The 13,861-nt window shown below is 36.6% G+C and overlaps 1 pseudogene; it reads right to left on the bottom strand.

Annotated features, from left to right (window-relative positions):
- Window positions 1-4,417: 4,417 nt before the first annotated feature.
- LOC114902107 lies at window positions 4,418-6,632 on the bottom strand (annotated as a pseudogene).
- Window positions 6,633-13,861: the final 7,229 nt, after the last annotated feature.

Raw genomic sequence — 13,861 nt, 5'->3', positions numbered from 1 at the left:
ACCTTTTCCTTATATATTTGTTTTTAGTGCAAGCAGAGGAGCATGTCCTAGGAATCATTAACTTACTGAGCTCACTGGGCAGGATGTGGACCTCATGCCACCAGTGTTTAATTGTTTTGAGGCATGTCTCATGCTTCTGTGGCATGCTTTTTTGCTAAGCAAGCCTGCTTGGTTTTGTGGTTAAGCAAAGTTGCTTTCTTGAATAATCATTAACTTACAGGGGTCTCCCATTTTTTTCTTTACTTACAGTCTCCTAGTGGAATTAGTCACCAACTTTGTCCCTGTACTTTGTCCCTATCAAATTTGATAAAAGCCAGTGGAAAGCTAAATTACAATACAGAATCACAAGTCAAAAGAGACTATCAGATAGTACATAATAAGTCACCACATAAATGGCATATGTAATGAAAACTAGGACTTCAGGGGATGTGAGCAATAACTAGAGGCAAGCTCTCAAAGGCTTTTTGGAGATGGAAGGACTTTAATCAGGTCCTTAAACATCAGTAGAGTTTGAAGAGGCAAACGTGATATTCTAGATGAAAGATGGAACTTGAAGAAATAAGAAAGTAATTAAGTTGGGCAGATTCAAATAATAATAGATTTTAAAGAAACCAACAATGCATAAATTCCGAAGACTAGAAATAAATGTGACTGGAAACATGTTGTAGAACAAGATTTGACAACTCTTTAATGAAACTCTGGGAGTTTGAATTTTATCCTTTAAGCAGGAGTAATTGAAGTTTATTATCATGGGAATAAGAGAAAGAACTGCATGACTAGTTCAAGGGTCAGATTAATGGAAGATTAAGGAGAACTTTTACAGGTAGAAGAGAATAAAAGTGGGGTTTTAGGAGACATTTCCAAAAACAGTACTAAGGAAATACTCTTTTGTATACTGGAATTTTAGCTAAAGTTTGGAGATGAGAAAGGGAAATAGAGGACAGTAAAAAATGTTTTCAAATTAAGTATTAGCTGTAAGTCTGCCAAATAAAACAAATGCCAACAAAGCTAAAAATTACACAGCTGTGTCAAGCAAAGGAAATATGCACTGTTATTAGATTCACTGTATATTTTGGTGAAGGGAAAGCTCAGGTATCTTGCAGACTGAAAAGGAGCTCATGGTCATTATGCTAATTAGCACTGAAAGCTAGCACATTGGAGAGGATAGAATGAGTCCATAGGCCTGTATACAGTTGGTTAAAATAATTTATTTGTTCCTTAGTCAGGAAAATATTCAGTTAGTTTCAGTAATGGTCTGGTGTCCTAGGGTCAAATTTCATATTCCAATATTAGCTTCAGCAGGTGAGAAACAGTTGGAATGAAATCCAAATGTAAATTTTTATGCTTCAGGCAAGACAGTCTATAAGAGAAACATTTCCCTTTTGAAGTATTCCTAATGTCCTTGTCCATGATCAGCACAAGGATTTTTTGCACTGACTACTGTCAGTCACTGACAATAGTGACTAGACATCCACTGCTGTCATGTAACAGTGACATAGTCCCTCTCCTTGCAGAAATTTTCTCCCACCTTCTTTCCTACTTGAGGTCTGGCTCTTGAAACTCTACTCTCAGATTGCTCATGAAACATTTAAATTATGTTAACTTATTATGTATTATTAATCTTTGAACCATATTTTTCTTCCTTGAAAACTACTCCAGATTTTACTTTCCATTACCAAGATCATTTTTCCTTTTAAAAAATGGCATATAGCCCTGAAGTAAATTTTATTACTTATGCTGACCCCTTTACTAGGAAAAGCACCTACAAAAATATTTTTCTTGTGAACTTTTAAAATTTCAAATATGTTCTTACTGGTTTATATGTACAGATTTTAAATTGTGAACACATCTTAGAACACCAAAGAAGAAAGGAAAGGGGGTGTGGGGAAAAATGGAGTAAGAAATGAGAAGAGAGAAATTCAGCAGAAGGGAGAGGAAAGAGAAGTAAAGAGAGGATAGCAAAGTGAGAATTCTATAGTATCTTCCATCTCTAAAATTATAGACACCTAGTTAGTCTGTTAAATGATCTTACCCAAGTAAATTTGTATTTAACTGTGATCAAATCCTTAAAGAAAATGATTAGGAGTTCTACACAATCTCTGAAACATATGGTCATGTGGCAGAGAATTTGCATTTCTGGGTACCTTTCTTTTTTATGATTTTTTTCTTCCAGTTTTATTTATATATAATTGATATACAGCACTGTGTAAGTTTCAGTGTATAGCATAATGATTTAAATTATATACATTGTGAAATAATTACCACAATAAATTTAGTGAACATTCATCATCTCTTAAAGATACAAAATTTTAAAAATAGAGAAATATATCTTCTCGTGATGAGAGCTCAGGATTTACTCTCTTTTCATATATGATGTACAATAGTGTTAATTATATTTATCATAGTGTGAATTACATCCCTATACTTATTTATCTGATAATTAAAAGTTTGTAACTTTCAGCTGCCTTTATCCAACTCTCCCTCCCCCAACATGCTGCCTCTGGTAACCAAAAATCTGATCTCTAATTTCTATGAGTTTATCTGTCTGTTTTTGAAGTATAATTGACCTACAACACTATGTTAGTTCCTGGAACATGAAATAGTGATTTGATATTTCTGTACATTTCAGAATGATCAAAAGGTGATCCTATTTACCATACATCACCATGAAAAGATATTACATAATTGTTGATTATATTTCCCACACTATACATTACATACCCATGACACTTATTTTACAACTGGAAGTTTGTACCTCGTAATATCTCTCACATATTTCTCTCCTCCTCCCACCCCCTCCCCTCTGGCAAGCATCTAATTTTTCTCTGAAACTGTGATCTGCTTTTGGTTTGTTATGCTGGTTTATTTCTAACATTCTACATATAAATGAAACCATAAATTATTTTTCTTTCTCTGTCTGACAATTCACTTAGCATAATACCCTCTAGGTCCATCTATGCTGTTTTAAATGGCAAGATTTTTTCTTTTTCATGGTTGAGTAATATTTTGTTGTATACATACACAGTCTTGTTTGTCAATTCATCTATTGCACTTGGCTATTCATCTATTGCACTAACCATATCTTGGCTATTGTAGGTAATGTTGCAATGAACATTGGGGTACATATATCTATTTGAATTAGAGTTTTTGTTTTCTTCAGGTAAATATCCAGGAGTGGAGTTGCTGGATCCTGTGGTCATTCCATTTATAGGTTTTCTTAGGAACCTCCATACTATTTTCCATAGTGGCTGCATCAATTTACATTCCCACAAACAGTGCACAAGGGTTCTCTTTTCTAAACATCCTGGCCAACACAGTTGTCTTTTTGATGATAGCTTTTCAGATGATAGAACCTCTTATCTCATTGTGGTTTTGATTTGCATTTCCTTGATAATTAGTGATGTTGACTTCTTGTCAGGCCCCTGTTGGCCATTCTGTATATATTCTTTGGAAAAACATTGATTCATATCCTCTCTCCATTGTTTAATCAGGTTGCTTTTTTTTGAAGTTGAGTTATATGAGTTCTTTGTATGATTTGGACATTAAGACAATGTCAGATATCATTTGCAAATATCTCATCCCATACTGTAGTTGACCTTTTTGTTTAATAGATAGTTCCTTTGCTGAATAAAAGCTCTTTAGTTTGATGCAGTCCCATTTGTTTATTTTTGCTTTTAGTTCTCATGGTTAAGGAGACACATACAAAAATATTACTAGGACTGATGTCAAAGAGCATACTGCCTATATTTTCTTCTTTGAGATTAATGAGTTCAGGTCTTACATTTAAGTTTTTAATGATTTTTTAGTTAATTTTTGTATATGGTGTGAGAAAGTAGTAAAGTTTGATTCTTTTGCATGTACCTGTCCAGTTTTCCCAACATCATTTATTAAAGAGGCTGTCTTTTCCCCATTGGATATTTTTGCCTACTTTCTCATAGAATTGATTGCCCATATAAACATTGCTTTATTTTTTGGCTCTCTGTTTTGAACCATTCATTTATGTGTGTGTTTTTGTGCTAGTGCCAAACAAGTGTTGTGTGATGACTGTAGCTGTAGTAGAGTTTGGAATCAGGGAACATGATACCTCCAGCTTTGTTCATCTTTCTCAAGATTGTTTTGGTGATTCAGGGTACTTTGTGTTTCCATATAAATTTTAGAATTATTTATTCTAGTTCTGTGAAAAATTTAATTAGTATTTTGATAAGGATTGCAGTGAACCTGTAGGTTGCCTTGGGTAGAACGATCATTTTAACAGTGTTAATTCTTCAAATAAATGAACACAGTATATCTTTCCATTGATGTAGTCTTTAAGTTCTTTCATCAGTGTCTCACAATTTTCAGAGTACATGCCTTTTACCTCCTTAGTTAGACTTATTCCTAGGTATGTTATTCTTTTTTGATGTGATTGCAAATGGGATTGTTTTCTTATTTCTCTTTCTTATTAGGGTACAAAAATGTAACAGATTTTTTTAAGTTAATTTTGTGTCCTGGACCTTTCTCAATTTATTGATGAGTTCTAGTAGTTTTTTAGTGGTGTCTTTAGGATTTTCCATTAATAGCATGTCATCATGCTATTTCCATGTCATCAGCAATCAGTGACAGCTTTATTTCTTCCTTTCCAACTTGGATTCTTTTTATTTCTTTTTTGCTGATTGTCATGGCTAGGATCTCCAATACTAGTTTGAATAAAAGTGGTGAGAGTGGGCATCCTTGTCTTATTCCTGATCTTACAAGAAATGCTTTCATCTTTTAATTGTTGAGTATGGTGTTTGCTGTGGGCTTGTCATACATGGCCTTTATTATGTTGAGGTATATTCCCTCTGTACCTGCTCTGTGGAGAATTTTATCACAAGTGGATATTGAATTTTGTCAAAATCATCTATTATGATGATCATATGATTTTTATTCTTCAGTTTGTTAATGTGGTGTATCACATTAATTGATTTGTGGAAACTGAACCATCCTTGTATATCTGGGATAACTCCCACTTGGTCATGATGTATGATCCTTGTAATGTATAGCTGAATTCAATTGACTACTATTTTGTTGAGGATTTTTACACCTATATTCATTAGTGATATTGGCCTGCAATTTTCTTTTCCTGTGATAACCTTGTCTGGCTTTGGTGTCAGGGTGATGCAGGTCTCCTAGAGTAAGTCTGGAACCATTCCCTCCTCTGAAATTTTTGGAACAATTTGAGAAGGATAGGTTCTAACTTTCCTTCAAATGTTTGGTAGAAGTCATTCCTCCTCAACTTTTGTTTGTTGGAAGGCTTTAAATTACTGATTCAATTTCATTACTGATAATCGGTCTCTTCATATTTTCTATTTCTTCCTATTTCAGTCTTGGGATTTTGTAAATTTCTAGGAATTTGTCCATTTCTTCTAAGTTGTCTGTTTAATTGGCATATAACTGTTTGTAGTAATCTCTTGTAATCCTTTGTATATCTGTGTGGTGTCAGCTGTAACTTCTCCCTTTTCACTTTTTTGATTTGGGTCCTCTCTCTTTTTTCCTTCATGATTCTGGCTAAGATTTACCAATTTTGATTATCTTTTCAAAGGATTAACTTTTAGCTGCATTGATCTTTTCTCTTTTATTTTTTTTTTAGTCTATTTTATATATTTCTCCTCTGATTTCATTATTTCTTTCCACAAACTTTGGGTTTTGTTGATTCTTCTTTTTCTAGTTCTTTTAGGTGTAAGTTTAGATTGTTTATTTGAAATTGTTCTTGTTTCTTGAGGTAGGCCTGCATAGCTATAACTTCCCTCTTAGGATCACTCTTGCTCATCCCATTGATTTTTTTCTGAGTTTCGTGGTTTTATTAACACAAACACAATATGCACCTGAGCTATCTATTCATTTTCTTTGTTATGCAGGCTGGCATTGGGATTGGTGACTCTGATGGCCATCTGGGCTGCTCTTTCCACAGTGGTTTTGCAGTTCTTGGAGGAGATGTTGTGAACAATCTCAGCACAGTAAGATATTTTGCACCTTAGAAGCACTTCAAGCTTGTTGATATTGTGGACCAGGAACTTCCAGAAGCACACGTGCTTTATTTTCTTGTTGCTGTCATAACAGATGTGGAGTGTCAAGATCTTACCCTTGAATCTCCTGCACACCCTGTTTTCACTGCCTCTGGGTTTCTACCAGTTACACTTAATTTTGACATATTGGTCTCACTGGTGCTGGATAAACTTCTTGATCCTCTTTCTGATGATCTTGGGCTACACAAGGGGTCTGAGGGCAGCCATGATGCTGCGTAGGTGATGGTTGTCATCTCTGTAGGCAGTGCTGAGGAAAAGCCAAACTATTGATTTTGGATCATTGTGTTTTCATTTGTCTCCAGATATTGTTTGATTCTCTCTTTGATTTCTTAATTGACCATTTGGTTGTTTAGTAGCATACTGCTTCCACATATTTATGGTTTTCTGCAGTCTTTGTGTGTGTGTGTGTGTGTGTGTGTGTTTGATTTCTAGACTCATAGCATTGTGGTCAGAAAAGATACTTGATATTATTTCAGTTTTCTTAAATTTACTGAGACTTGTTTTGTGGCCTTGCATGTGATCTATCCTGGAATATGTTCCTTGTTCACTTGAAAAAAATGTGTATTCTCTCTGCTTTGGAATGGGCTGTTCTTTATATATCTATTAAGTCCATCTTTTGTAATGTGGTTTTTAAAGCCAGTGTTTCCTTATTGATTTCTGTCTAGATGATCTGCCCTTAGATGTAAGTGGGGTGTTCAAATTCCCTAGTATTATTGTCAATGTCTTTCTTTTTATCTGTGAATATTTGCTTTATGCCTTTAGGTTCTCCTATGTTGGGTACATATATATTTTCAATTGTTATATTCTTTTGGACTGATCCCTACATCATTATGTAATATCCTTGTCTCTTGATACAGTCTTTGTTTTAAAGTCTATCTGATATAAGTATAGATACTCCAAATGTACTTTTATTTCCATTTGCATGAAATAACTTTTTTCATCCCCTCATTTTCAGTTACTGTGTGTCTTTAAATCTCAAGTGACTCTCTTGTAGACAACATATATATGGGTCTTTTTAAAAAATCTATTCAGCCACTCTCTTTGATTAAAGTATTTAGTTCATCTACATTTAGAGTAATGTTTGACAGGTATGTACTTATTGTCATTTTTAAATTCTTTCCCTGTTCTTTTCGTGGTTCTGTTTTGTTTCTTCTTCTTTTGCTCTATTCCCTTGTGGTTGCTGACTATATTTAGTGTCATGTTTGGATTCCTTCCCCTTTTGTGTGTTTGTCTATTATATATTTGGTTTGTGGTTACCATGAGGTTTATATGCAGACTACTTTCACTGTATAATTGGTTTTACCAATGAGATTTTTCCTTTTTAATTTCTTTTTTTTTGCAGTACGCGGGCCTCTCATTGTTGTGGCCTCTCCCATTGTGGAGCACAGGCTCTGGACACACAGATTCAGTGGCCATGGCTCATGGGCCTAGCCACTCCGTGACATGTGGGATCTTCCTGGACCGGGGCAAGAACCTATGTCCCCTGCATCGGCAGGCAGACTCTCAACCACTGCACCACCAGGGAAGCCCCCTTTTTAATTTTTATATTTCCAGCTGTGGACTTTTCTTTTGTGTTTAGAGGAGCCTCTTTAACATTTCTTACACAGCTGGTGGGCTGGTGCTAAACTCTTTTAGCTTTTGCTTGTCTCTAAAACTTTTGATCTCTCCTTCAAATCTGAATGATACTGTTTCCAGGTAGAGTATTCTTGATTGTAAGTTTGCTCCTTTCCTTTTATCACTTTAAATAGTCCACTCACTTATGCCTTGCAGAGTTTCTGCTGAAAAGTCAGCAGATAGCCTTTTGGGAGTTTCCTAGTGTTTAACTTGTTGTTTTCCCCTTGCTGCTTTGTTCCCTCTTTACCTTCAATTTTTGTCATTTTAATTACCATGTGTTTTGGTGTGGTTCTCTTTGAGTTGATTCTGTTTGGGAATCTCTGTTATTCCTAGAGCTGGGTGTCTGTTTCCTCTCCCAGGATAGGGAAATTTTCAGCTTATATGTCTTAAAATATGTTCTCTGTTCCTTTCTCTCTCTCTCTTCTCCTTCTAGGACCCCTATAATGTGAATGTTAGTACACTTGATGTTGTCCCAAAGGTCTCTTTAACTGTCCTCATTTCTTTCTTTTCTTCTTTCTGTCCAGCTTCAGTGATTTCTTCTACTCTGTCTTCCAGCTCCCTGATCCATTCCTTTGTGTCTTCTAATTTACTGATTACTTCTCATGTCAGCCTGCTGGTGACTGGGGCTGGATATCAACACACCTGGCTGAGAGGGCCAAAATGTCTCAGAGCTTCTGTTGGACTGCTGGTAGATGGGTCCAGGGTAAACAGGGGACTCCATTTAATTCTAGCCCACTGGTGGGATGATCCAGGTCCCTGGGTCTCTGGCTTCAGGGTCCTGTGAGTCCTGGGACTCATGTCAGCATACTGGTAGGCAAGACAGATTCCTGATTCAGTGGCTGCAGGGCCTGGAGTGTTCTGAATCTTGTGTCAGCCCTCTGTTCGATAAGGCTGGACCCCAGAGTAGCCAGCTGAGGATCCCTAAATTTTCCCAAAGCTAATATTGGCCTGCTTGTGGGCAAACCCAAAGTTCACAGCATCTTGTGGTTGATGCCTACCCATAGTGGGTGAGGCTAGTCCCTGGAGCTAGTGCCAGCTAGGAATCAACCAAGTCCTAGGTTCTCTGGCTGCATGGATCGAGTGTCTGGAGCTGGTGTTGGTCCACTTGTGTGTGTTTTGATTCTCTCTTTGATTTCTTAATTGACCATTTGGTTGTTTAGCTGTATACTGATTCCACATATTTATGATTTTCTGCAGTCTTTGTGTGTGTGTGTGTGTGTGTGTGTGTGTGTGTGTGTTTGATTTCTAGACTCCTGGCATTTCTTCCCAGGACTAATGCTGGCTCACTGGTGGGTGAAGCCTGGTCCCAATGTCTCTTGCAGCAGGGCCCTGGCTGTCCCAGTGTTGGTGTGTTGGCCCACTCATGAGCAGGACCAGGGCCCAGTGTGTTGTGAGTATGGTGCCTACCCACTAATGGGTGAGGTTGGCCCCAGGGTTACTGCCAGCTCTCTGGTGAATGAAGAGGGTCCTGAGGTCCCCAGATGTAGGGCTCTTCAGGTCCTTGAGCTAGTGTCAGCACACTGGTGTGCAGGGCTGTATCCTGGGTCCTCTGATGGACAGGGCCATGTTCCAGGATGACTGTGGGCTTAGGGTGTCTTAAGGCAGCCAGCCTGCTATTGGTTGAGGCTGTGTCCCTGACTGGCTTGTTGCTTCTCCTGCAGTATCACAGTACTAGTGTTGACAGGTTGATGTGTGGGTCTCAGGCCCAGTACTAATAAGCTAGAGGGAGCACTCCAAAGTGGTATTTCCCAGCACATCTGTCCTCATTGCAGAATAAGCTCCCAAGATGGCTGCTGCCAGTCTCTGTGTCCCCAGAAGGCTCTCCAAGATCAGCAGGTGGTCTGACCCAGGCTCCTTTCTAATTATTGCCTCAATCCTGGGTGCTGGAGTGTGTGAGGTTTTGTGTTTACCCTTTAATAGTGGCATTCTATTTCTTACAGCCTTCTGCCTCTCTTGAAAATAAGCAGCACTGGCCTTCAAAGCCAAATATTCTAGGGGCTTATCTTCCTAATGCAAGACCCAAGGGCTGGGCAGGCCAATGTAGAGCTCAGACACATGCTTCTTGAGAAAAACCTCTGCAATTGTAGCTATCTTCTTGTTTGTGGGTTGCCCACTTGGGGATGTCTATACTACTTTTCTGCCTCTCCTGTTCATCTCATCATGGTGCCTTCTTTATATCTTTAGTTGTAAAAGATCTTTTCTGCTATATTTGTGTCTTTCTCATAAATAGTTGCTCCTTAAATAGCTGTAATTTTGGTATGCCCATGAGATGAGGTGATGTTAGGGTCTTCTTACTTTATCATATTGGCCACAATTACAACCAGGCATTGTTTTTATTGTTGTGTCCTGTGCCTGCTTTTCATTTCAGCATCAACTGTTAGCTTTAATGTGTTTTCATATAACATTTTGCCTGAAGTTAAATCACTTATACTTTCATTGTCTGAGTACATTATCTGTCTGAGAGAATTGAAACCTGGCTTTTTGACTAAATTATCCCATAAAATTTCAAAAATTAAAAGATAGTATTACTCATTTGAACAGTGACAGCAGTGTATTCAAATAAATAAAACTAAATATTACAAATTCTTTGCATGATAATTTCTTCAGAGTAATCCAATTCAAATACATTTATACTTACCAGTACTGAATTACACTTTTTGGAATCACTTTACTTGCACTCATATGCTTTATAAAGGAGGTGTTTAATAGACTCATCTACCATAACCACAGCTAACATAACATATTCAAAATTAATCCTGAAAGTCAATGATATATATCTAAGTAATTTAACTTAGGAGTTAATAGTAAATTTATTTTTGAATTGATAGTGAAATTAACTACAAAAATGGAATATTTTCTGGAGTTTAAAAAAATTGCCCTCTAAAATTTCATTTTATATTGGTGTTATTACTCACAGGCTTCTACATAAGTCAATGGCCTTGATGTATGAATACAGAATCCATGGCATTATGGTGAGGACTTTTATTATGCGAAGTATGGCAGTGGTAGCAAGAATATAAGCCCTGCAAACCTGAAGTGCAAAGCATTTCTTACCAAAAATCTGCCTGAGAGTGTTGAGAAGGTAGTGCTTCTTAAACTACCTTACCTGTGGTGAAGGCCTGCCTTATTTGTTCTCTCAATGTGCTACTTTTAGAAAAAAAATAAAAATAAACATGTAGGAAAATGAAATACAAACACAACAATGATATATAAAATGCAATTGAGTCCCTCATTTTTTATTATTATATTCCACACACATAAATTTAATTTTATAAATTGATCCAAGCATTTTTACATGCTCAATCTCAATTTCACTACTCATTGCCCACAGATATCAAACAGTTCCTGAATTGATGTAGGTTCATGGACCACATTTTGAGTTGCATTGCTCTAGGCCTTCCTGTTACTGAACCCAATTTCAAAGTGTGATGCATTTGGAAAATGTTTAGTCCATAAGAACAGGGGTTATTATTGTTCTCACTCTCATTTAAAGTTTCTGTATTTAGCACAGTGCGTAGCACTCAATTTCAAAATAAGTAAAAGACGTTGGAATTTAAGACATAAGAATAAAGCCTGAAAAAATAATGGATTTTATTTTGTAATATCCATCAAGTCATACTCTCATTTTAATCCAGATCCATATTTTCATATTTAGTCCCAGGTATGTTATAATTAGAAGACAATGTCAGTCCAAAGGTTCTCTGGTGTAGTATGCCAGGAGGAAACTGTGTATTACAGAAATGACAGAAAGTGATTTATATAAGTTTTAATGTAGGCAGAGAAAGAAAACAATGGTTTTGGACTCCTAGAAATAATAGCAAATCCTGCTGAGAATTTCTTTATCTCCAAAATCTTAGGCTCTAAGCTTCCAGTATCTGTCCTCAGGTTTTTATTGTTTCTACCCCCAACCTTACTCTCACACCAGCTCTTCTGCTATCTTTTCAATACTTTAAAGTCATCACCACATGTTTTTCTTCCGTGTAAAGGTCCTTTAGATTTTAATTTTCACTCCTTTCTTTTTTTCTTGCTCAGCGTAGACTAAAATTGAAATACTTTTTCTATTAACTACACTTTCTCTTTGGAAGTTTCGATTTCTTTCTCCCTCTGGCTAAAATATGTTTAAACATCTACCATACTTAAAAGTCCTGTGTAGATCTTATAATTAACTTCATTCTTCCACCTTTACTATATTAACCTCTTCCTAACAAAGTAGCCTTAAATTTCTCCTCTCCCTCATCTGTCATTTGTATGTTAACCCACTGCAATTTAACTTCTGTCTCTAATTTTAAACTGAAATTGTGAAGACCACCAGGAATGTCATCAGTTCCCCCAGAGATGGAAATATGTCCCATGTCATCATTCTTGATGTTTATGTTTTGTCTGTCTATCTTTATGTCTATGACTTTTTGTGTAATATCAATGTCTACTGATTGACTTCATATCTCTACCAGGTAAAGCCTGACTCCATCTTGGGTGATGTTGCATGCAAACAATAAAAATTAGCTCATTTATATCCAGGAATCTTTAGTTCACTTAATTTCATATTTTTATTAGGTATTTTTGTAATATCGTATTTCCAAACATGATATATCCTAGGTGAAAGAACATAGGCTCACGTTTTAAAGTTGTGGTTTGCTTCTCTGAGATTGTGCCCACCTGTCTTCGTAAACCTTTACTGTTTTTCCAACTTTTTTTTTTGCAGTACGTGGGTCTCTCACTGTTGTGGCCTCTCCCGTTGCAGAGCACAGGCTCCGGACGTGCAGGCTCAGCGGCCATGGCTCACGGGCCCAGCCGCTCTGCGGCACGTGGGATCTTCCCGGACCGGGCCACAAACCCGTGTCCCCTGCATCGGCAGGCAGACTCTCAACCACTACGCCCCCAGGGAAGCCCCTTTTCCATCTTTTTGATGGGATCAGGATCTAGGATCAGAGTCCAAAGTAACTCCCTCTGGGTATAAAATCACTTGAATGTGTCTTAAAAATGTAAGCATATTTGGTATTTTATTCATAATATATCTGTGCTGGATTTAACTGAAACATAAGTCACTGACTAATAATTTCTTTCTATTATGCTGCATCATGCATTTTCCAAAGACTTTGGCATTGGGTAAGTTGGGGTTCAAATTCTGGTTCTAATATTTACTAACTGAATTGAGAAAATTGGGTAACATTTCTATGTCTCAGTTTTTTGTGTATTTAAAATGGTCTCTTATGGTTTCTACATCAAAGGTTTTTTTTTTAATTAAAAGGCATAATACTTGTAATAATTTTAGAACAGATGCCTTACAAATAGAAACTGGCCAATAAATATTAGTGATGATTATGATATTCACTGTTTGGGACACATAACTATGGTGTAACATCTAAAATTAAGGTCCACAACATTTTAAATCAACTATACTCCAATGCAAATTAAAAAAAAAATAAAATAGTGTGTACAGGTCAATCCCAAACTCTCAGTCTATCCCTCCCCACTGCTCTTCCCCCCAGTAACCATAAGTTCATTCTCTAAGTCTGTGAGTCTGTTTCTATTTTGTAGATAAGTTCATTTATATTATTTTTCTTAAAGATTCCTCATATAAGTGATATCATATCATATTTGTCTTTCTCTGTCTGACTTACTTCACTTAGTATGATAATTTCTAGGTCCATCCAAACTCTTGGGAGTTTGGGATTGACATGTACATACTATATTTAAAATAGATAACCAACAAGTACCTACTGTATAGCACAGGGAAATCTGCTCATATTCTGTAATAACCTAAATGGGAAAATAATTTGAAAAAGAATGGAAAAAATAAAAATTTTAAATTAAAAAAATTAAATTACATTAAATTAATGTCCAATATTATGTGCTGCATTGACCTCCAAAACCAGGAGAATCTTGAATGACCTAAACATAAGTTCTCTCATAACTCTACTCCTATGGATAAAGTTCCCTAACCAAACAATACTTTTAATGAAGAGGATCAGGAATAGTTCCTGCTTATCCATGAGGACATGGTTTCAGTTCCCGCAGCTCATAAAATTATTTAAATAAGTAAATCACATCCTTCCTGAGGAGCCAAGTGTCATCTCACTCTCTTGATACTACAAAATCTGCCTCCCACAGCCAATAGTTATTCACTCTGTTCCTGAATGCAACCCCTGTGTTTCTCTGTGCAGCATGCAGTCTCCTTCTGCCTGGACTTCACAACTCATGTG

This window comes from Monodon monoceros, unplaced genomic scaffold (genome assembly GCF_005190385.1).
Source record: "Monodon monoceros isolate NGI ecotype Baffin Bay Population unplaced genomic scaffold, NGI_Narwhal_1 Super_Scaffold_1, whole genome shotgun sequence".
NCBI lineage: Eukaryota > Metazoa > Chordata > Mammalia > Artiodactyla > Monodontidae > Monodon > Monodon monoceros.
The sequence above is the reverse complement of the archived record's forward strand: the minus strand, read 5'-3'. Positions and strand labels throughout refer to the sequence as shown.